At 38.4% G+C, this 22,142-nt stretch overlaps 1 protein-coding gene and 2 long non-coding RNA genes across 4 annotated transcripts in view; 2 read left to right on the forward strand and 1 right to left on the reverse strand.

Annotated features, from left to right (window-relative positions):
* Window positions 1-2,657, forward strand: part of LOC106028083 (uncharacterized) — a 133,933-nt gene extending 131,276 nt beyond the window's left edge. The window contains exon 4 of the long non-coding RNA XR_001201698.2: window positions 2,583-2,657. This is a non-coding gene — a long non-coding RNA (uncharacterized LOC106028083). The remainder of the gene's footprint in view (window positions 1-2,582) is intronic.
* Window positions 2,658-8,156: 5,499 nt separating this feature from the next.
* Window positions 8,157-22,098, reverse strand: LOC134475783 (uncharacterized). Of its 2 annotated transcripts, none has more exons than XR_010047028.1 (4): window positions 21,908-22,098; window positions 12,861-12,923; window positions 11,111-11,225; window positions 8,157-10,745 (listed from the first exon to the last, which is right to left on the reverse strand). It is a non-coding gene; the product is annotated as an uncharacterized LOC134475783 (long non-coding RNA). The 2 variants fall into 2 exon arrangements; XR_010047026.1 differs by lacking the exon at window positions 21,908-22,098 and adding an exon at window positions 15,817-21,746.
* Frmd6 (FERM domain containing 6) overlaps window positions 21,837-22,142 on the forward strand; it is a 72,805-nt gene continuing 72,499 nt past the window's right edge. The window contains exon 1 of the mRNA XM_063247589.1: window positions 21,837-21,856. The gene's annotated coding sequence lies outside the window, so the exon portion shown is untranslated. The remainder of the gene's footprint in view (window positions 21,857-22,142) is intronic.

Below are 22,142 nucleotides of genomic sequence, written 5' to 3' on the forward strand. Positions count from 1 at the left end.
TGAAACAGCTAAACATAAGCATCAAATCTTTCATGCTCCACAAGTTAGTAAAATGAATTTTTAAGCCCAAATTGGAGCTGAGGGAGATTGGGAAAATCTGTCTGGAAGGGAAACCTGTCTTCTTATAACTCATTGAAATAATGGTTTATCCTATGGTCATACAAATTAAAACCGTGTAATTAAACACATTGGAAAATTTTCAAACCGTCCAGGAAGCAGAAAAATTGTAATGAAGATAAAAAGTTATGTAGTATTGCTTGAAAATGGCAAATCCAGGTATACAAGAAGATCATTCCTGTTATACTAAAAGAGGCAACGTTATGATAATTTTAGAACAGTATCTTCACCACCTACTCTGAATCTAGCATAATATGAGCCAGGAGGGAAGCAAGTGGGGCAGCTGGAGGGAGCCTGCATGTGCACAGTCAGTATTTTTAAACACTTGGTATCTTATTTGGTATCTTACAATAATCCACATGGTGAGGATGAAACAATTTGTTTTTTCTCAGTGTTTTATTAGTATGTGTTTTTACTACATAGTAAATACGCTCATCAAGGGAGAACTGGTGTCCACATATCGCAACTTCATCCTGTTTACTCCTCCCCGCTCCATCTCCCCAGTACTCACACCCTATTCCCGGCATTCCGGAGAGCCGTTTAGGGGTGGTGGAGGAGATAGGGGATGCTATATATTCTTCTCTTTTAGAAACTAATTCAGAGAATGTTTAATAATTTCTACTGTTGCATTTGCAGGGAGTAAATGAAACTAGAAAAGAAAGGAAAACCCAGAATTCTAATATTTCCAGCCCAGAAGTTGTCCCACGACCCTTCTGGGATTCTCCTCATCTTTACTTTTATGTTTTAATGGTGGCTAAAACATAGACACGTTTCCATTCATAGCAGGAAACAGTGCCTAGATAACTCTCCCCAAGGAAGATCGGGCTGAATTTACAGTGTCACCATGATTTGCTATACCGTATTTTAAAGAATTGCTTTAACCTGCAAATCTTTTAGCATCCAAGCAAAAACTCTATCACTCCTACTATTGTTCTTTGGTACAATATGCTTGTTATGGTTTAAGTCTTAAAGTCCCCCAAAACTCTAATGTGCTTGAAGATGGGGCCTGCTTAGAGGGTGGTGGGGGCAAGTCATGGAAGTGACCTGGAAAAGTGTTTTCTTATTCCGAGCTCCTCCTGCACTCTGCTTGTCAGCTACCACAGAGTGAGCATTTTTCTTCTGTCATGCCCTTCCCCTGTGCCGTTTCTGCCTTCGAACCCACTGATGACCACAGACTGAACCCACTGAAAACTGCATGACAAATAAACCTTTCTTTCTTTAAGTTGTGGGTGTTAGGTATTTTGTTGCTGGGATGGGATGTGACTAATATAATTCTCATACCATCTCTGAGATCTTTTACGGTGTTCTTCCCTTTATTCACTGCTCATCCAAACTCACCTTCCTCAGAGGCCACAATACTGAGGAAGCTTTGCTCATTTGCTTTACCTCAAGTTAACTCTGCCCTTCTCTAAATTGTTCTAGCTCTTACTGTCTGAATCATTCTTTCTCTAACTTAATTCAATTGTCTGTTTCTCTTTACTGCATTATAAGATCCTGAAGAATGAGGTCTGTGTCTTAATTTTTGGAGTAGTCATATGCTAAATTCATGCTCAGCATTAAATAGGTAAGATAAATATTTATTCAAGCAGCCAAAAAACCCATTCAGTCCTTGGTGGTACTCCAAGATCTGATGAGAGCAAGATAGCAAAATAGAGAGAAAACACATGGATTTCAACTCTGACAGAATTTTTAACCTCTCTCACCCCAATTTTTGTTGTTATTTTGTTCTTCATTTCCTGTAAACAGGAATAACAACACCTACCTTGGCAGCTTCTCAGGACTAGAAATAAGAAATAAATCACAACTACAGTGCCTCCTACATAGTCTCAATAAATATTGATTATTGTTTATATAACAAGAGAAGACTATTCCTGGAGAATAACTAATCTATTGTGTATCAGTTGGCAAAAACAGATTAGAGTGTTTTAAGATATTTCTTATTGAGTGAAAATAAAAATTACTAAGTAAGATTATTTGCACTCATGATCAGAGGACTGTGACAGGAAGATGGGAAGGTTGCAGGGTTGCCTGTCCGACTTTCCCCCATCTCATCAAGATCAAAATGGGGACTCTGCACAGGGAGCTGAGTACCAACTACATCTTTTACAGGGGGAGGTTTCAAGGCACAGCCCTCACCTCACTCATTCTGCTCCCCGCATTTGTCATTCTTCCCTGCCTCTCTTGCCTGAACCACATTAGGTAGAGAGTTCTAAAATGAACCAAGTGACTCTGAAAGGAATCTGACATTTAACAATTTACTCTGAGTCAAATGACTGGTTTTAGCTACTTAAAATATATCCATATATGCACCATGTGATAGCGCTCTTGATCTGTACACCTTCCTGTCTTTTCCATAGTAGGACTGATGCCAAAATCTTTGAATTCAAGGGAAACTGAACCAAACTGCTGCTTAATTATCTCTAATTACCTGGCAACCTAAACACAAATGATTGTTTTATTTTCAGCTACTACAGTGATTTTCAGCAAAGGAAGAATCTGAAATGTTCTGGCTGTCTGGAGAATCCATAACTGGAATACAGGTGAGTACCCTAAATAAGAAGGATCATCTGCTTGAGAGGATCTTACAACTAGGCGAGCCATTTGTGAAGTGCTGAACAGAAGACCCACATAGTTTAAGGACAGAAATACGCGAAAAATTTCCCTGTTCCCTCATCCTCACATGGCTCCCCATTTGCAAAACTGAGAGTACCCATTTTTTTGCAAGTCATTTATTATTATAAGATCTATTTAATATGTAGAGTGTAGTGATTAAAGATACTCATGTTAGCGCCAGAAAGAATTGGACTTCAATCCTGGTCATGCTACTCATCAACTATCACTTTGATCAGAGAACCTCTTTCTGTCTTTTTTCATCCAAAAAACAAGGATAATTATTGTATATACCTAATAAGGTATTTATGAAGATTAAATAAGATTACCTGGAACATCACAAGTGCTTGATAATAGAACTATAATTTGGAAGGACTATCATCTTCTCCTAGGAAAAATAGTAATTCAAAATTCAAATTATTCAAACTGGCAGGTGAATGGGTGAGTGTATTTTTAATTTCAAGCAGGTTTAAAGTAAGTTGTCACTTTTAAATGAGTGTGGTGTGCCAGATGATCTGCAGTATAGTTGACTCACACAAAGTGGTTATTTCTACACATCTTTACAATTGCATTCCTTGGTAGTATATCCTATTTATCTGCATGACGTCTCTCTCTCTCTCTCTCTCTCTCTCTCTCTCTCTCTCTCTGTCTCTCTCTCTGTCTCTCTCTCTCTGTCTCTCTCTCTCTCTCTCTCTCTCTCTCTCTCTCTCTGACATCTTACTCTAAAATACTGGGACTGGACAAAATTCAAAGGGAGCATTATTAAAGTATCAAGTCTTAAACTACCCAGACCATCTATCTACTCTTTAGGACTCTCAGCCACATTTGTGTTCTATAATGTAAATTGAAAGTAAATAACCTCAGAAATAACCTCAGCTTCTTGGGTACAAACTTGTGAATGGGACCTAGAAAGACATTTTCTAAATGACTAAAGATAATGATTCAAAGATACACAAGATCTTCCTTGACCCTACATGTGGTGTGCAGAGACTAAAGCAGAAGAAAGATTAGCTAGACAGGACGCCCTGGGGTGCAGGTGCCTGAGGTGGAGAAACATAGCCCAGCAGAGTCCAAAATCATGATGTGGCACTAAAAATAAATAAATAAAGACAAGGCACAGAGAGGCTGCTGGGCCAAGACAGGAAGTGGCAGATGGGCATTTTGGGTGCTGGTTCTCAAAAAAGCAGACAACGTAGGCACCTGCCATTTCCAGTACTAATGCTGGGGAGCAGAAGGGGCTACTGGCTGCTCACTGCACCCCTGCCCTCTCTCTTCTGGCTCTGCCAGCCCCCAACTGGCTTCCTGGTGCCCTCCTCTCGCTGTTTCTGCCTCACCAAGTAAACAGCTAGTACACGGGAGCTCATCGCCTGCAGAGTCACTGAATAGTGAATCTTTGAGTGGAAAAATGGATGTGTGTCCACTTTTAGGAATATAGCCAAATTATGAGAAGCCCCACTACCTCTGAATGCTACTTTTGATATGGAGAAAATCAGGCTATGAATTACATAAGAAGAAACTTTTTAACAACTTGAGGTTTGATTCACATAGTTTAAATGTAATGACTTTTTGGTAAATGTTTAGAGTTGTGTAATCATCACCATAGTCCAGTTTGAAAACATCCCCAGCAACCCTGAATTAACTGTTATTTCTGCTTTACAGCCATTCTTCTCTCCTATTCTCAGTCCCAGGCAACCACTACCATACTTTGCATTTGTATGAATTTTCCATGTAGCGGAATCCTATGTATCTTTTGTATCTTCTTTCACTTAGCACAATGTATTTGAAGTTCATTCATGCTGCATGTATCAGTAGCTTGCTCCTTTTAAGTAGCTGAATAATATTCCATTTCTATGCACCAATAGGTGAACATGTAAATTATTTCCAATTTGCTATTATGAACAATGGTGCTCTTACACACATTCACACATGTGTCTAAGTGCGGCTATGTGTTTTCATTTCTCTTAAGTAATTTCTAAGAGCAATTCTCTGGGTGACAAGTTCAATTTTTTAAAGAAACTGCCAAATTGTTTTTCAAGATTGAAAAGTAGTTTACATTTCCACCAACTATATATAAGTGTGCTAGTTGCTCAGTATCCCTGCCTACACTTCTAATTGTCAGTCTTTTTATTCCATGTATTCCGTGCAATCATAAACATTCTATGGTGGACAAAACCCCCCATATCGGCTTGAAACTGGGTGTTTGATATTTGTACAAGCAGAAAAGGACTACTTAGTTGCTATTTATTGTTTTAGTCAAATGGATAGAATAACCAAGAGAAAAAAAAAAAAAAAAAGAACCGAGTACCAGATGTGGGCAGGTGCGGGAGGGTGATGCTGACAATCTTCTCTCAGCCAATTGGCTGGCTGCAGTTCCTCCTCTGGTCAATCAAATTGAGCCTCGTGCCTGAGGAATAAGCCTCTCAGAACCCAGGATGTTGCTTAACATCGTTTGATTTTTTATTTTCCCAAAACCATGACACTGGGTGAGAAGTTATATATACACAGCAAAAAAAGGTAAAGAACCCAAAGCTTGTTAACTATCAATAATCTGGATTTGAAATGAAGATTTTCATAGTTCTTGTACTGTGAAACTTATAATTCCTGAGATAGTTTATTTTTTATAATATCTTCATCACAAGTGAAGAAGCACAGATGTGGAGAGTTTAGGGAAGTTGTAAAACTTCCAAGTTTTATTTTACTATGCTGAGAATAAATAAATGAAGGAGAAAAATTTTAAAGATCGGTGAAATTTCAATGGCAAGCAAATGTAAATATCAGCTAATAAGGAATTATAACAAGAGATTGTACAATTGTCCAGTATATGGCCAATGATTGGTTTGTGGTAGAGGACTTTCCCTCATGGTGCCATACATAGGTGCAAAATTCAATGGTGGGGACAGAGAAGCAAACTGGCATCTTCAGGAGGAATGTGGAGGAGTAAGAGCCCTGCTTATTGAAAAGGCATTTTTATTTTTTTTCCTAAGAAAAGATTATTCATTCTGTGTACTTACATGGTGAGTTCAGAGAAAATATACATTTTTACCACCTCAGGAGAACAACCCAGTAGTTCCAGAATTAAACTGGTACTTTTTTAATTTTTTTTTTTTTTTTTTTTTGAGTAATAGCTCTGCTTCCCTCAGGAAAAAAGGAGTCTTCTCTGATGTCATTGCCACCCACCACCACCTGGCATCTCTGCGTGGTGGCTCTGAGCAGCGTAGAGGAGAGGGGCCTTGAGAAGTTGTAGGACACTTGGAGAAGACTTCAGCAAGGGCAGTCTCAGATCTCACAGTGGGCGTCTCCTTAGTCTGTTTTTAGAACACTGGATTTATATATTGCTCACCCTATTTTTCCATAAATGTTTGTAGTTCACGGTGGGAGGAAAAGTGATGCTTTATCATCAGGGTGTCTAGTTTCATTAGCTCCCCTGTTCTTTCCAGAAGCAAGTCAAGGGCAGCTGTTGCTTAGGTTGGTGATCAGAGAGATAGATGAGAAGGTGACTGATACGCTGTGAAGTTCATGTTTCTCTTCACAACAACCAACCCAAACTCTGGTAATTGGGGATTACAGTGTATTTGGATTTTTAACAATGAAGTCTTCAAATTTTAGGGCTTTAAATTAAATCCTGACTCTGGCAGCAGGGCTGGTTGGCTCACTCGTCTCAGTACTTAATAGCTCTTATCTCCTAATGGGAATAAAAGTATCACTTAACACCGCAGGATCTAGGAGTGAGAGGGAAAACTAGCAAAAGCGACGGCAAGGTGTTTCACAAGAGCAAATTCTTACTGGCCTGTTTAATACAAGCAATAATAATGTGATGTAGATCAATGTACTTCCCAAAGTGTATTCCAAGATATTCCCAGGTAACCTGTATCAGGTGGGAGACCCTAACACCATAATCGAGTCAGTTTGGAGATAGGAAATTGTTCTGTTGACACTGAGAGAGTCTTTATTACATTAAATGTGCAGAATGAGCCTCTGTTATGGCTCCTATATGGATGTCACCCCAAAGCTTCCTAGACTCAGAGGCAGGGCTCTTGGAAGGTGACTGTATTAAGGGGACATTGTATCTGGCATGTGCTAGGAGCCTGCTCTGAAGGATGTCCCTGGGGATGCGACCCTGGAAGGGTTTTATCTCCCTCTCCAGCTCCTCCCCCACCTATCCCTGCTTCCTGCCACCACCACGTTTGTTCTGGGAGCAGCTTTCTTCTGCCCTGCCCCTGCCATGCCATTCCTCTGCCTTGGAGCCAGCCAGCGATGAACTAAAATATGAGCCAGAATAAACTTCTCTTTTCTTAAGTTGTGAGTGGTGGGAATTTTGTCCCAATGAAGAGGGAAGTAAAAGGAACCATCTCCAAAGCTGAGAGGTTGCGTAGAGTTCTATGAGCTTGTCCCAAAGAAAAACTCAATCTCAGAAACATTTTATAAAACATTTTGGAAAAAGATGGCACAGAAGATTACGGGAGTATAATTTCTTGCCTATCTAAAGTCCTCACATGTAGGCAGCCCTTGTGTCCTACCTTCATCCTGTCTTTCTAAGAGCATCAAGGAGCCCTAGTTCTGGCTAACCGAAGAGCAAGGGATATTCCAAAGAATGACCCTGTCTTTACCTGAATCGCCATCTGATAGCCTAGAGTACAGGCTGATGGAGGTACTGGTTAACGGTGATTTGGGCAAAAGGGAAAGTCTTCAGGAAAAAACAAAGAACAAAATACCTTTTATGCTCACTATATGTAAATATAACTTGTTTGGACCTCAATGTCAACAAAACAATTATAGGAAGACGTTTTAAGTACACAGAAAGTTTGAATTATAAGGAATTACTGTTCACTCTCATTAAGTTTAATAATGGTATTAAGTTATATAAAATTTTTAAGAGATTGTACTTAAGCATTTGGTATGACATATGTTACCTAGAATTTGCTTTAAAATATCTTGAAAACATGAAGTGAATAAGGCAAATGTTAATAAGTATTCTATCAAAATAATAGGCTATGTGAAGGTTCTAATGTTTTCTATGGGTTTTAATATTTTCATACTGAAGAAAAATTTTAGATGCAGATTTATCAGCTCCAAGTCTACCCCATCAAAGTGGCTACAGATGGGGTTGGAAACTTGCTATTTTTGTCTTCTCCTTCTCTCTCTGCCTCCCTTCCCTGTCTCTCCCCTTCTTTCTCTTTCTCTTTCTTTGTCTCTCTGTCTCTGTCTGTCTCTCCACACCACATACCACCAAGAGTTTTGGGTTGAGAAAGTTGAGACGCTGGCTCTCTCTGTCCTATCACAACCTGGTACTTGGTTGTCAAGAGCCCTTAGAGCAGTGATATAGGCATGTAAGATACTTGGAATGTAACACAAAGCCCGTTTATTACACCCAGATGTGCAGACTGAGGCTCCAGATGTTAGCTCAAAGATCAGGCATCTCATTAGACAAGTACGTTTAACATGGTTTATTACTGATTAGTTCTGATGTTTGCTGTTAGTAATACAAACACAGCTGCACATCTTTGAATTAAAAATGAGAAAGTCACTAATCATTTGCCGTAATTAGAAGGTAGCCATAAAATTAAATGGAAAGCAATGATGTGTTTTACAAATAAGACATCTTAAGGCAAGCAATGCAAAGAGTAACTAATCAATTTCCAACGTGTACCAAGATATCAGTTCCTTACAGAAAATAAAATTGCTCAGGATTAGCATAATATAGTTCTGTGTTGTACTTCACATACTAAATGACTATCTTCAAAAGTGACATTTTAAAATTTTTTACTTTAAAGTTATTTAAAATAAATGCACTGATACCAAAATTCTATACCTATAGAATCCATGACATTAATTCATTTCATCGGTACTTTCAAAGATCCCTACTGTTCCACTTTGGAAATGTTATAGCAGAAGGTTTACACAGCATATACCTGAGCCCTGCCTGAAGTTCACATGGTCTGCATAAAGGGGAGCACCAGAATGACCAGCCATGACCTAAGCCATAACAGCCATTGAATATACATTTGTAAGCTCTTTTGATTTTTCTGCATTGAAATGAGTGTGACTACATTGTATATATGACATTTTCATACACTAAAATAATATGTAACTTAACTAGTTTTTAAAGTGCTTGTCTGTTGCCATTTAAAATCATATGGTGTACTAAGAACAGTGCCTTTACCACACTTTCAACCTAATTTAAGTACAGCAAGAATAAATATATCAGATTTTGGTTAATAAAGAAGAAAGGGAAAATGATTATTCCTCCAGGGAAAAAACTATGCTGTAATTATGCTTGCATGACCTGTACCTAACACAATGTCTGAAGCATATTAGGCATGCAATGCGTATCTGTTTGAATAAATGAATGAATGCTTATCCTATGGTGGAATTATCTCTATCCCCTATTCCCAAAACCAATTATTTGTCAAAGTAAAGACTTTAATCAAAGCTCTTAGTTCATGAAAATTAAATTGCTGGACTTGGCCCCTTTTGTGAGAAATGTAAAACTCATGAAATTCAAATCTACTGGGGAAATTGAAACACATTTTCATTTACCAATATCTACTTAAAAGGCAAAAAAAAGCAGATAAATTGACAAAAATACATGGATGTTAGTTTTTGATATTTTTAGAACAGTAGAAAAAAAAATGGGAAGCCATCTCTCGTGAATCTGGGAAGCACCTAACTGTAAATAAACAAATGCACCCAGAAAGAACGGGCTTATGTCCTGACTTCCCACTAGCTAGGTACATGGAGCCCAGTAAAGTCACTGGATTTCTCTGAGTCTCTACTTATCTATAAAATGAAAATTGTCAGCATAATGAAATCAATTAAATATGTAGGTTAAAATATCTGTAAGTTTACAGCTGTAAAATATAGAGTATACTTTCCAATCGCCCTGTTCCCAGAGCTTAGTAACCAGTGCTTGGCATTAAACTCCCCTTTTTTTGGTTCCAGGAATCAAATTTAAGACTTTATGCTTACCAGGCGGGTGCTTGAGCCGCTGAGCTAAACCCCCAGCCCTAAACTCCTACTTCTTTAGCAGTGCAGAGCAGGTGGAAGCTGACGTGGCCCTGATCTTGGGCCCATTCTCCACAATAAGAGCCTTGCTACTGACATATCTAGCTACTTGGCATATCAGTAGAAGTTCTTGGTTGTCTAATTTTTTTAAAAATTATGTTTAGGAAAAAAGATTAAATGCACTCATTTTCTTTACTGTTTTAAATGTGTTTTATCAGGAAGCATTGTGTCGCTAGTAAGAACATATTCTGGGCAGTCAGATCATCTGCGTTTTGATCTGGCTTCAGAACCCAGGACAAGGGACTTCTTTGTGCCTTGGTTACTTCATCTTTCAAGAGTGACTTTTTTTTTTTTTTTTTTTTGGTCTTTTGAGACAGGGTCTCACTATGTGGTTCAGGCTGGCCTTGGGCTCACTTTGTAGCCCAGGCTGTTCTTGAACTTGCAATGATCCGCTTGCCTCAGCCTTTCCAGTGCTGGGATTACAGAATAGCACCACCATGCCTGGTAAAATGATTATTAATTTAAAAAAAAGCCTTCCTGCATTAGAAAGATTTGTAGGGAGACGTAGGAATTGAATGTAAAAATACTTGCAGTGCATTTGAGTAATCACGTACGAGAGCAGCTACCCTTGAGCTTTTGCGTACATTCTTTATCTAGAAAGATATTGTTTTCCTGCTAAAAACATAATAAAAGCCATTCCTTTGGAGTGACTTGTGTTGGAAATATCTCCGGAAGTCCTTGTGTTGGCTAACATCCTTTTGTGAGCTTGATAATGCAATAATTTAAAAAAACTAGAAAATGCAGTTTATTTTATGGAAGGTCCAATGAGAGGATAAAATCCACAGGGAAAAGACCAGAATGTAGGCTTAACCCCAGAAGTTCTCTATAACACAAAACACTTATTTCCTGTGCCTCATGGAGTCCTTGTCTATTATGTCCCCGCTCAGAGACTGATGGCCTGCAGGGACAGTACAGAGCCCATTCTCACACAGCTGGGCAGGAAAAGTCAGAGGCAGCTGGAGAGGAAAAACAAAGATCAGACTCATTTGGCATCGTCTCTCACATTCATAAACCCTGCAATAGTAATTATACTTCATAATTAAAAATTAATTTTCATTGTCAGTAAAATAGCTAGAAATTCTATTTGTATGTACTCCTATTTAAAAGAAAAATTAAAACATTTTAAATAAAAGCCATTACATTAAAATCTTTTGAAATCTGACCTTACTCTGATTAACTGATTTAGTTATCGCAAGATGGTGCATGATCAAAGTACAGTGAATGTTACATTTTTTAAAAGTACTGCAGTAAAAGACATATTGCCATGGATCACTTTCAAAAACTCCCCTTTGCTTCAAACATACTTCCCTATTATTCTTACCATTTTCTGAAGTAGTTCTGAAGTCCTTTTTCATGCATGTCTTTAGTTATGCTGTATGGCTGCCTTGATATCCCGAGCTGATTCAAAATGTTTACCTTTTCCTGGTCATTTTGACCTTAGGGAAGAGCCAGAAGTTGCATGATGCCAGGTTAGGGAATCGAGGCAGATGAGGACACAGTAACATTTTTCTGAGACTTTTTATTGGATGGTATCCAACAGCAGTATTCTCCGTGTTTTTGATCATATGATGTAAGAACTTTATAAGGAGGAATATTCTGAGGGGGAGTCATGGCAATGTGTCTTTTACTAAAATAATTTTTTAATTAGCTACTTACCAGGCCAATTATTTAAATACAGAATGACCAAAAATTGTGTATTTTTGTTAATTTTTATAACAGGAAATATAAAAATGACAATTTTGCACTTGTCTGGCAAGCACAAGGCCATGAGTTCAATTCCTAGTACAAAAAATAAACTAGTGAATAAGTAGATAAAAAGAAATAAAACTGCATATCTGAAAAAAGGTTTTTAAAAACTGATGATTTTATCCAACTTATTCGATACAGAAATAGACTGGTTGAAATGACACCTACCTGGGCATCCCTTGAGATGCTCAATATATAAACAAACACACTGCTCAAGGGACACTCGGGGTAAACTGTTGAATGATTAAATATTCACTGTATGTTTTGATCATATCTCATAAGTGAAGGATGTTACTATGTTACATGTAATTCCTTTTAGAAATACATATTATACATATCTGTTTTTGAATAGTAATAGGAGTGATACCACTGGCTAGAAATAGTGACTGAGTGGGCTGGGGACTTAGCTCAGCAGGCATCAGCACCTGCCTGGCAAGCGTGAAGTCATGAGTTCAATTCCCAGTACCAAAAAAAAAAAAAAAAAAAAAAAAAAGAAAAAAGAAAGAAAGAAAAGAAATAGTGACTGAGAAAAAACTGCCCTAAAGCAGATGGCATGGGATCAGCCCTGAACTGTACAGTTAGCAGTAACCCTTTGCTGCCACTCACACGTCCAATGCAGGGCATGTAAAAGCAAATTAAAAGGAATAGAGGACACAGAAAATAAATTTTCCCTATTTGTTAGCATGACAAATCACAAAACTGAAGGGCTTTCATCCTTATGTAGGAATCACAAAGTAAGCATAAGGACTAAACTCACAAGATAAGTTGATGTCCTCACATGTTCAGGAATCCAACTAAAAGTGTTTTCGGATCCATTCTGATCTGACTCATCTTTTCCCAAATCTCCCAAAAGGTTTTAGTAGTTGTCTTTTCTTGAAACTTGAGAACATTTATTTTTGAGATGCTAAGAATCATAGGGATGGGTTTTCTTTAAGACATAGAAAGTCTGCCCTATTCTTGCCATGGGTTAGGAGTGCAGTGGGGCTGGAGACCAAGGCAGGGCAGACGGCATCTTTCCTCCACTCCATTCAGACTGGGAGCCTTGGCCCTGTGGTTCTGCATTGCTTTCATTCTTGCTCTGGAAGCCACAGCTGACACAGTAGGCTCTTGTGACATGCTGGGTTTTACAGACGGGCCCCTGCAATGACCTACAAAACTTCTGCGACTAAAGGCAAAGACAGATGCACGAATTGCCAATTTCCCCTTTAAAGAGGCAGGCTTTCTCCTTCATACTATGCTTTACGGTTCAAGTGAAGTCATTGCAAACTTGAAAGAAAAAAATAAACTGAGTTGCAAATAGAATGCCGGGGCATGTAGCAACTTACCTGAGAGCTTTCATCATCCCCCCTTTAGGCTCATCAGTTTGAGACACAGGCCAACTTGAGCTGCTGGAGTAGAAGTCAGGTCATCAGGCACTGCCCTGTTGGCTGCTGCTTGCCAAATGACCTCACGTAATTCTTTCTAATGATTTATTAATAGCTCTACCCACCAGAAATGCACTGAGAATTTTGTCTCCAGCCCATCCTGTTCCATGTACATATCTGGGTTTGAATCAGCTTGAATGGGCACATATCTTGGATGCTTCTCCCGCCTTCCCTATATATAGCTTCCTCTGCCAAGAAAGTGGCAGCCCTTTTATTTAGTTTTGAAAATAAAAACTGGGTGTTTTCATGTTTTAATAGGACCATTCTCTTGTTTAAACGTTGTTTAGAAACTCAACTGTTGACTTTTGAGTTTCCCTGGCTCCCTCATTTGTGAAACAGGAATTATGATAGTACCTATCTTATAAGGTCGTGGTTATGATTTAATGAGATAATAAACCTAAACTCAGTATAGTACCTGAAATAATCAACTGTCATTATAATTTTAAATGCATCAGATTCCTGAAACAACCATTACACTTGACATTCACTAAACAAAATATACCATCTTATATTTCTCTAGAGGTGCCATCTTTAAAAATCACAGATGGGTCAGTGTAGTGGGAACAAAATATATCCCCATGTACATGAACTATATAGATGTTCATTAAGCAAGATCAAAAGAGCAAAACTATGAAATGGGAGGTAGAAATTGGGACAATGTATATTATATTCAGTCTATATTCCATGTTTTCAGAGCGGCTCTCCAGTATATTTATAGAAATGTTAATTAAGACTTTGATTCATTTATACACAATTAGATTGATGTGACAATTTCTGGGGACTAATTGCGATTATGTTACTCACCAAAATAGGAGTTTCTATTGCTTTACTTCAGTTGGCTGACCTCTAACCAAATTAATAATCAGTTATTAGCTATTCTTTTCACATCACAGTAAATCAAAAATAGACAACCTTTCCCCACTTTGAACTGAAGTGGCTGACGTCAATGTCCTCATTGTGATAAAAAGACTACTAATCACACCATAACCCATTCCCATTCCTGGTAGAGTTCCAGGACCTAAAGCATTTGGTGGCTTCAAATTAAACATTTCAAAATATGGCCTCTGCATCTAAAATTGCTTTAGCATAATCCTCAGCAGGGCAGCTCCCATATGGTCATAAATGAGTGTCAGAATCGTTTGGAGTTTGTTGCTGTTATTTTAGGATTCTCAGGCCTGTCACCAGTCCTTAAATGGCTCTGACACATTGCCAGATTTGGGATCCTCTGTCTGAAAGAAATGTGATAAGTCTAAGTGGGAATCAGGCAATATTTGAAAAAGGTAATTAATGATCCAATCTTTTATAGATTTTATAATGATCTTTTTCTAGCTATTTTTTGGTTTTGCTCATAAAACGTTAATATATTCAAATAAAAACACATATTCCTTATAATAAATGCCAGTGATATGATGAACAATGAAAGTATAGAAATAAGAAAGAGGCAACAGTCATTATGCATATGATTAACATAATTTATGCAAATATTTTTGATAACCCTAATCACTATTTCAAAGTTTCAAATTTTACATATTTGGCATGATTATTTGCTTAAAACATCATTGTTCAATCTGTTAAATACATTTCTACCAAGCCACTTAAAAATAAAACTTAGCATCAAAGTATACTATATACATATATGAATATGCCAAAATGAAACACATTAGTTTGTATTACTAATATATACTAATTGAAAAATAATAAAATATAGCAAAGTATTTATAACTATATGTTATAAGAGCTAATATGCACTCAGTCCTGCTTAAATTTTAGTTTTCCTTTTATTAATATACCTCTGAGACTAATTTTAGTTCAATAAATTCATTCTTTATTGCTATTACTTAAGTGAAAAACTTTCCAAATCTTTTGTTCTTTGGCTTATTATGTAAGAGACTGAGATAAATCCTCTCCTACCTCTACTGACAAAGATGTGTCCTATCATATTAGAAATTGTATAATCAGAGGTAGAAGTTTTACCAATGCAAAAAGCAAATATTTTGTCAGATAAAATGATTATTCTAGTTACCATTTCCCTTTAAAATCATAATATACTGAAAAAAGAAGACCAACATAAGAAGACATAAAATGTGTATCGAGCATCTTGGGGCTGATAAAAGATCTGAGTAAAATGAGGGGAAACATAGAGGCAGAAAAAATATGTAATTTCTAAGTCTCTAGAAGCTATCTCTTATGCAGGTATACATTTATTCAACAAACATTCATTGGTGTCTAAAAACAAAAAGAAATTGCGCCCAAATACCTCAGTCCATAGGTCCCAAAAACATGGTCCTTCTCCTCTAGTGACTTTGTAACAGATCTTTGACAGCCCAGAAGGCATCACCAGAAGGACTCTACCCTCCCTGACTAAAATGTTTCAGTCAAATTCCCTTCTACATCAGCGGTTCTCAAACTGGGGCAATAATGCTTCGTAGTCGGGGCTGCACTGTAGGATGTTTAACAGCATCCTTAGGCTCTACACACTAAATGAAATGCTTAGAGCACTGACTTTCTCTCATCATAAAGTTATCAACCAAAAATACCTCTAGACATAGCTAATGTTCTCCAGGGGAAAAACCAATCTCTGTTCAATACTAGAAGTATCAAGCTATGAGTGTGAGGATTCCTTTACATCACAAATAACTCCCATCTTCTAATACTAAAATTGCTTTAATAAAGTCAGCTACTTCTTCCCACAACCATAGATTAAAAAGTTTAAACTAAACTTGATATGGTGGCACAGGCTTGCAATTCCAGCACTCACGAAGCAGGAGGATCACAAGTTCAAGGCCAGCCCGGACTATGTAGAATACTCTGCCTCAAACAAACAAAAATAGTAAACAAGTAAAAGTTTAATACTTACCTGGTAAAGGGGTTAACAAATGATGGAGACAACTCAGAAGAGCTAGGAGAGCTGGGGATACACAGCCTTGGTAGGAGACTGAGTAGTCAGGAGAGCATAGTCTCAAAAGAAAGACAAGCAAAGTCTGGAAGTGGAGAGGACTGACCCTCCATGCAGAAACAACTGACCCAGTCTGCACTGAGAGCCAGACACTGCAGGGACAGAGCTTAGAGTCCCTGGGTCCACACTCGGGCACCACTGTGCATTTGCTGTACAGCCTGGGGCATCTGTAACCCAAGGCTGATGATGGGCTCTTTCAGAGAGCTGGGAGGACTCCACCAGGTCATACGTACAAGCCTCTTCTTAAAGAAGGGAGCAGTGAAAAGGAAGGGGAGGTTGACTCGAGAGAGGCAGGATGAGCAGAGTAGGCGACCTGGAGAGAGCCTTAACCATCTACACAGCCACTGTGTTATCCAGCAAGCAAGGCAAAGAGGGATGAGTAAGCAGTTGGCATCTGTGGGACTACTGCTGGAACTGCTGTCCTGGTGCTGTGCCTGACTGGTCGGTGCACTTACTCCATGTTCTGTAGGCTTCTCAGTGTCTTTAAAGCAAAATGCTGAAAAAGGGATGACTGTGCTGACCCAGGTTTTGAGATTTTTTTTTTAAGGAAGCAGGATTAGAAAGTGAAAAGGATTAGAACCCAAGACTACTCCAGGGATTAAATTGAAAGCCAAAGGAGTAAAGGCACAAGTGGGTAATAAACTGAAAGAATTGGGAAGGTCTGGGAACTCAGGGTCTAGGCGGAGGGTGGAAAGGTGGCACATGGTGGAGAGAGGTTTCCAAGAAGGGTTCGAGGTAGCAAAGCTCCTGCTGACACAAAAGCCAGCTGAATTTCACATGGAGATGGGGGACCCACGAGAATAGAGGAAGGGCTGCTTTCTTCTGCTTGCCAAACTCAAGTCACTGTGTTCCCAAAGCTGTCTCATCAAAATGCTTTTTGGCAAGGAGTTCAATAACTAGAAAACACTACTAAAATGCACTTAACAGAGTTCTTAATATGTCAAAGGACTGAGTAGTAAAAAGCAGAGAAATAAAATCAAGGAACATAGAATATAGTAGTACCTTGGTTCACAAATGCTTTAATGGGTTTGCAAACAGAAGCATTTGGCAAAATTTGGTTTTTGTTTGAAAACTCTGTATTGGGTGACAAATGTGACCAAGGTCATCTTTCCCACACAAACATATATGTGGCCATCTTTTCCATAATTATAGAACAAATTAAGTTCACCACTGTATTTATCTTTATATCATAGAGCTACGCTTGAAAAAAAGTGTCACTCTCAACTCAAGTCTCCTTAAGTAGTAGATTCTGCTTCATCAATACCTGGGACATCAGTCCAAGAAGCTTCTCAAAAAATGCTAACCCTTTCCCGTGCTCATATAAGTCTGTTTCTCTTCTCTTTAACCCACCCTCAGCACACAAATGAAAACGTACACCACTCCTTCCTTACATGTAACTTATGAAATCCATTCATTCAGAAAATATATGTGAGATAATGTTCCAGACAGTAGGAACAGAGAATTCAGAGATTAGTTTTGTGCTCAAACGAAACTTAAATTCTAAGAGCACCGACAGTTGATAAACAATTGACACAGTCATCACTAACTTCAGTGAAGGACTATGAAAAAGCAAAGTACATGTGATTATATAATTTATACTGCCCTATATTTTAAGGCTGTATTATACTTAAAATTGTCACACATGAGGTATGCATTTCCATTATCCTTTAAGAAATTTGGGCACAAGTGACAAAAATTATTAACTCAATATAGACTATTGGCAAAATATTCACTTATTTGTTAATTCTATTTTTCTGCTCAAGAAATCATGTAGAACATTTGGCCTAACTTACATGAGTCACAAATATATAGTGAAGTTTTCAAGGAGAGCATATTTAAGAAGTGCCCAACCTGTCCCCCAAAGTCTTACTTTCAATGCTAGATCTAGTTAAGAGTGCTACTGCCTCATATCTTTTCTCTCCATGTTTAATAAAACAAAACATCAGGAACTGTTTCTTTTTTTTCTTCCTTTCTCTTTTTTTCTTTACTTATCTCTCTCTTTCTTTCAGACAATCTCCCAATCTATTACTGCTATCTCAAGACACCCTCGTCGAATTACCTCTGTTCTTCCCTTGAAGAACCAGAGGATAAGACATCAGTTTAGGCTAAGAGAATGATTAGGGTAAACTTCAAACAGAAAAATCTAACTATGGCCTTACCTATAGAGGACTTCACAATTTTTGGCATTTGTTTCCATAGCCAAGCTAAGTAAGAATGTGTACAGATTTTATTTTCCTTTTATAGGTGAGAAGAAAATAAGGGTCTATTGTAACTCCAAATATTTTCTTGTTTCCATCCAATCAGTTAGTGTAACTAGCACATTAGAACTTTGTTTTATAATCCAAATCCTAGACAGCAGATTTTCTTGGGAGTCTTACCCATACACGGTCCTTGAGTTTAGTGAGCCACAGGATATCTGATCAAAGTAAAACTATACAGCATGGACGCAAACTAGCTCTTCAGCTGTGTCCTGTCAACATTGACATGCTGTAGAGAATGCAGTGTTGTCCCTGGACAGTCAAATTATCTCACTTTCAGATATTTTCTCAAAAGTTGATGCACAAGAGAACAGAATATAATTTTTTCAATTCTGTGGCTCTAAACTGGGGACAGGTGAATCTTCTTAAGGTAGATTGTTCTATCATACTAGCCACCTGTGCTGTGGTGACTGCAGAAAAATTACAAATACTCTACTTACTCCAGGGTCACAACCCAACAAAACCACTGAAATTGGAAATATCGTGAGCTGAAAATGCATTTAATATACCTAATTTACTGAGCACCAAAGCTCAGCCTGATCTACCTTCAACAGTTTCACTTACATTAGCCTTTAGTTGGGTAAAATCACCTAACATAGGGCTATTTTACAATGCTGAGCATTTCCTGTAAATTACTGTATCTAGTACACTAGTCTGCAGTGATGGAAAACCTTTTAGGGACTGAGTACCCAAATTGCAACCTAAAAGTCACTTATTTATCGCAAAGGGCCAATACTGCAATTTAACCTGAATGCTGAGGTTTTCATTTAGGGAAAACAACTTACACATTTGGCTCCCATGCTACAGAGGGGGCTGTGAGTGGCCGCTGCAGCACACATGCCATAGGTTTGCCACCCCTGCTACAGGGTGCAGGTTGTTTACTGCTGCATCAGCATCAAAAGGGAGTGTGTTAGCCCGTTCTTACTAGCCCAGGAAAAGATCGAAATTCAGAATCTGAAGGCCAGTTACTATTGAATGTGGGTCACTTTTGTACATCGTAAAGTTAGAAAATTCATCTGCATTTGTATCTCTGTTATCTACTCCTGATCACTAGATAATTGCCTTAAATAATTGAAGACCATTTTGATAGGCTTGCTCACTAAATTCTTTTGTTGTTTTTATTTTACAGGCCACATTAATATACTATCTGAAAAATAATGACGTTTTAAGAGTTAGGCAGTGAAAAAATCAGGACTAGAGCACTACACTATATAAGTTCTGAGTGATTATTTTGTCTTTTATCAGCAACACAGGCATTAAAACTGTAGAGTAGGGCTTAATTAAATTTATTTTGCTTGTTTAAAATGCATTTTATTTTGTTTCTCAAATGGATCTCAGTAATTACCAAGAAGAAAAGTAAACCTAATTTCTTTATTATGACCTTCAGCCAGAATGATAAACAGGATTTAATTTTGGAAAAGTATTCTTTACAAGTATTTCAAATTACTCATTTCTCTCTTTCATTAAAACCTGAATCCCCCAAAACTTTGAATTATGTAAGAGATAAAAATAATTTTTGTCCTTGTATACTGAACTAGTCTTCTCATATATTATCCCGATGCCTGGCAAGTACTTGTAAAAAAACAGTAAACTACAGTAGTTCCGGTATCTTGTTTTTTACATAATTGTTTTCTTTACAGCAAAACACACGTCACCCACCAATGCTTAAGCTTTTTTCATTACAAAGATTAGATAGATACATGACCATCCTGCTTCCCAGGCATGCCTCCCTGTGCCTCCTCATTCTGTGACCTCTACCTGAGATACTTTAGTCCCTGACCCCAAATATATTTACACCTAAAAAAAATCTGAGGATATTTAACACATTCCAAAGCCCATGTCATATTCCAGACCAATTAATTCACGTGCCTGGGACACAGGTAGCAGTAGTTTTGAAACCTCTCTGGTCACAGGGCATACTGGATAATCTCCTGGACCATCCCAGTATACTTGAATTTCAGTCTAGTCCTGCCACTGTTGCATGGAAGTACTCAGTACATCCGTTGAAGGAAATAACGTCTTCCTAAGAAAAGCAAAAATACAAAGTTGTGTTGACATTTAAAAATCTTGGAAGAAGTAATTTAAAATGTTGCTCTTAACATTCTAATTTAGGATGATGTTTTGGTGGTGGGCAATACCCCATATTTAGGAAAACTCGTACCGATGAAAATAAAATTCTATTTCCACATCTAAAAGTATAACTTTGAAATAGGTATAGAATTACATTTCCTGTGATAAGACCACCTCTCCTATCTCCTTTTCTATCTTAGTGGAATGCTTTGTTTCCAAACTGTCAGAAAGTTACACAATTTACAAAACCAATTTGAAAAATATAAAGTACTTAGTTTGAAAAAAAAAATTTTTTTTGAGTCATGTTCTTGCTCGCTAAGCAAATTTCTGTAATCTTCCTGCCTAAGCCTCTTGAGTATTGGGATTACAGGTCTGCACACCATGTCCAGTTTAAGTTTTAGGCTTACTGTGATACTCATTGTTAATATCATTATAATCCAGAAGTCACACAGTCAATTTTGGTACAATCTAATTTTAGACAATAAACTCAAACACATTTTTTAAAAAAGCTACTTAAAATATTTTGCTTCGTATTGCATTTTTGTAACAATGCTTAACTATTGAACAATACTATTTTTAATCTGCTAAATTTTGATGCATGAAACCTGAAAATAAATCAGATGTAGAGACTGCTTTTCAAGACAGTAATATTTCTCACACGAAAGCAATGCTGTATTATCTCATTACATTTTAAAGTAGACCTCACTCATTCTGAGTGCATATAAAAAACAAATGAGAAAAAAGTGTAATCTTCCACGTTGATGCCTATATTGTAATGAAACGGTATTTTGGTTTATTAAATACAATTTAAAAGGCAGCAAATTAGGAGGCTAAAGCAGTATAATCACCGAGGCCAGTTTAAAATAGTTCAAGGCCAACCTAAATTACACAGTGAGACCCTATCTTCAAAACAAAACGGGAGTCGTTAAAATATACTTCTTACTCTTCTTTCCATAATGGAGTCATCACTTTTAGCTACAAAAGCACTGTCTCAAGGAACTGTTCAGCTTGATGAGAAGTTCCGAAGTTATAACCGATTATAAAAAGACAAAAGATCATAGTTCCTGATAGTTATAATGTCTCGGTCTCCAAAATGTCAGAGCTGTGAATGAGGTAATTATTTCAAATGAGCTTCAGGTGTAAGGAACTCAAAACTGAATTTGTCTCGCTATGCAAACGAAGCATCCAGCCAGCCACACTTTCAGCCAATAAAAACTAGCATCAGACACTTATGTTTGATTTAAAAAAAAAAAAAAAGAGGGCAATTAAGGCTGGCTCTTGCTGGCGTCACCCAGGTGTTGGGTAAAATCCCCTCTCCTCACCTAGCTGTCAAAGCCAGGCAAAGGACGCTGCAAGTAGCCGGCGAACCAGGGTGCCGAATTGGCTGGGAGTCTCCGCCACCTTCTGGTGCCCACTCCGCCGTCCCGCGACCAACCTGCGGGGGCGCGGGGGCGCGGGGGCGCGGGGGCGCGGGGACGTGGGGCAAGAGAACAGCAGGAAGCGACAAGTCACAAAGCCTCCCACCCGGGGACCGCCTCCGCTCCAAGCAGCCTCTCCTCAGTGGGTGCCCAGTAAGACTGGGCTAAAGGAAGGAAACCACGCGACGCAGCCTGGTAGGGAGCTTCACGAAAAGCGGGGGCCGCGTGGCCCAGAGCACCACTCACCCAGAAGGGGGAATTCGACAGTGTTCCCCTGACTTTGTCAGTCTCTATCGTAGGGGAAAAGATCTGCATCATCTCAGTCCACACCATAAAGTCTATCATAGACCCGAATTCCTCCCTACGACCTGGAAGGAGCGGATTCTTCCACGTCCTCCCGTCCTCGGTTGCCCCCCACCGCCCCACGCTGCGGGACACTTGGTTGGGTCCGAGGCGGGGCTGACAGGCGCTCCACGTGCGG

This window comes from Cavia porcellus, unplaced genomic scaffold (assembly GCF_034190915.1).
Source record: "Cavia porcellus strain 051 isolate PalLab524CR breed Dunkin Hartley unplaced genomic scaffold, mCavPor4.1 scaffold_1, whole genome shotgun sequence".
Taxonomy (NCBI): Eukaryota; Metazoa; Chordata; class Mammalia; order Rodentia; family Caviidae; genus Cavia; species Cavia porcellus.